Source organism: Gavialis gangeticus, unplaced genomic scaffold (assembly GCF_001723915.1).
Source record: "Gavialis gangeticus isolate Ggan-Ray unplaced genomic scaffold, GavGan_comp1, whole genome shotgun sequence".
Taxonomy (NCBI): domain Eukaryota; kingdom Metazoa; phylum Chordata; order Crocodylia; family Gavialidae; genus Gavialis; species Gavialis gangeticus.
In genome coordinates this window covers 53,765,966-53,769,011 of record NW_017728995.1, presented here as the reverse complement: position 1 = coordinate 53,769,011, position 3,046 = coordinate 53,765,966, and positions in this window count along the sequence as shown.

Genomic DNA, 3,046 nt, shown 5'->3' with positions numbered 1-3,046 from the left:
GGGTCTTATGACCCCTGCCACCCCCAGTGCTCATTCCTGCCCATGGCAGGGGCTTGGACTAGATGGTCTGTCTAGGTCCCTTCCGACTCATTGATTCTATGATTCTATGATTCTCCTCTTGCTAATGACATACTTACAGAAACCTTTGTTACCCTTCACATCCCTTGCTAGCTTGCAACTTCAGTTGCACTTTGGCTTTCCTGACTTCATTCCTGCATGCCCGAGCAATGCTCTTGTACACCATCCTAGTTATTTGTCTAAGTTTCCACTTCTTATAATCTTCCTTTTTGTGATTTATATTACCAAAGAGTTCCATGCTAAGCCAAGCTGGTCTTCTGCCATACTTGCTATTCTTCCTGTGGATTGGGGTGGCTTGTTCCTGCATTCTCAGTAAGGCTTCTTTAAAGTACAGCCAGTTCTCTTGGATGCCTCTTCCCATAAGTCTGGCTTCCTAGGGGATCCTTCCCATGAGTTCTCTAAGAAACTCAAAATCTGGTTTGCTGAAGTCCAGGGTCCTTACTCTGTTTCCTTCCCTTCCTCAGGATCCTGAACTCAGTCATCTCATGGTCGCTGCTGTCTAAGTTGCCATCCTGAAGATCCCTTCAGGGTGTCTCAGTCTCTTCAAAAGCTGTTTGTTTCTGACTTGTCCTAGTTTCCCTCCTGTCCTCCACTATATGTGAGATCTACACGAAATATAGGATTTAAATTTTATTTGATTTAAACCAATGTAGTACTAGTGTATCCATACTCTGATTTACACTAGTGTAACTTCAGCCAGAAAAAGTCTTGTAGTATCTATGTAGCAGACTTGCAGGAACTGCTTGTTACTGTGGTAAAATGTTTGAGTTCAAGATGGTATACAATGACACATTGTGTTGTTCTCTAAGAGACCCAGGGCTGTAGAGTCCACAAAAGGCAGGCTGCAACAAATGGGAGCTATTTGAAAGTGAGAGGGGCTGATGGACTATACAAGTGAGTGAGAAAGAGAGAGAATGTGTGAATGGACCGATGAATGATGAGAGAATGTGCGACCTGATTAAAGAACGTGTGAGCTGATAGGTGGGTAGGTGAACAGCTGAACTAACTTTATGGAGAGTATTGAGAGACTATAGTAGTCATGTAGGGCTGAGAAGAAATCTAAAGGACAGGGGGATCAGGGCCCATTGTGGAGCCCTTCAGGACTAGACTGGTTGACATTACAACTGCAGTTGAGATTTCCTCAGTCCTCACCAAAAGAACAATAGTGAGCAAGGAGACAAAGGAGGAGAAAATTGGTATTAGTATGCATTTAGGAAGGCTTAAAGAAGCTTCTAAGCCAAAAATAAGTGGCCTTGTAGGCTAAAGAGGGATGGTGGATGTTAGCAAAACCTCTCACACATTCAGTTACTTTTACCAACCAATCTGTGCCAACCAGGGAGAGTGCAAGAACAGAAAGAAGAGTAGCTGTTCACTCAAGAATGCTAGCAGTAATGAAAACATGCACACGAATTGATCTCAGAAACATACCTGTCCCAATGTGCCCACCAGGTGTTCTTACTGCAGAGCACTAGTTGCTTTGATCAAAACCCATTTTATGTTGTTTTGAGCTTGCTTACCTTCTGGAGTTTTATGGGGGTCCAGTTTTCAATATGTGGCTTCCAATTTTTCTCATGGTTTTGTGCATGTTTTTATGTGCAGTGTTGCATGCAGGGTGAGAGCAGGAAGATTATAATAGACTTCTTCAGTCTAGATCTAGAAAGAGTTAGTGCTGGGAGAGATGCTGATAGATGGGAGTGAGTTCAGCATAGTTGCTGAGGGCGGAAAGGATTGATCTGTGAGAAATGATCGCTATAGGTAGCTATCTTGGCTTAGAGAAAATTAAGAATGTACTCACACCAGTTTTCCATCCACGTGTCTCCATTGACATTAGTGTGATGACAGAAGTCAGAGCCAACGTTTCTTGATCACCAACATTCAGACTATCATGTGTGTAGAGATTCCTAAAGCTATGGTAGCAGGGCAATGGCAATGGATGTATGCTGCAGGCTGACTTTATCAGCTTCCTTACCATTTGCTAAATGATAGGCACAGGCTATAACTTGTTCTCATTATTCAAGCCAAAGAGAGAGCTACGGTAATAACTGATTAGTGACTGAACTTGGTGTAACACCATAAATTCACAACACAATATGATTTACAACTGATCCAGTTACTATTCTTTATAATTTGTGTGATGCATTTTGTCTGAGTAAATGATCTTTTTGTAATCCTGAAGCCATCTTTTTTGACTGCTTTAACTGATCACTATTATGAAAAAACATGAGTATTTCAGTGGGAGAGTGATAATTCATAATGCTGCAAGAAGCAGACCTTTCCCATGTATTCTCCTTAGCAGGTACTGTGAGTATAGAGGCTATTACTGTGGCTATTATGTTTTTCAAACAACCTTTAGGGATGCATATTAGTGTGCCACTACATTTTGAGTGTCCTATGATGGTTGTCTTCTTAACAGAAAGAAATGTGAAAAACTTTCTAGTAATATTTCCTTAAAAATAATATTTATTCATATTTCCTGAGCTAAAGAAACTTGGACCTGATTTGTATAGGTTTGGAAACAAGAAGAGAATATCTTTATCCATTACTTTCAGTCTGTTGTAAAAAAACCGATGCATACATATGCATAACACAAGGACACACATCCTGGAAGACTATAAGGTGGTTTGAAGTTGTATAGGTGTACTCAGTGCCCAAATTAGGACTGTGATTCTTTCTAATTATCAGGAATATTGCTTGTAGCCATGTTGGTCTAGAGGCATAGGCAGACAAAAAACTCTTGGGACAGAGGGGAATAGCTTTTATTAGACCAACTGGATAGTTGAAAAAATAATAATAATAATAATTAAAAAAAAAAACCTCATAATTTATATAAACTAGACACTTCCATAAAAAAAAGAAGCTTCCTCTGAGTTTTGGGATTTCTTCCTACCCCAAATTCCAGATAGCAATGCAAGGAGAGAATACTAGCAAACAAAGGATAGTTGGGGGTATAGTTCAAGGATAGTTGAAA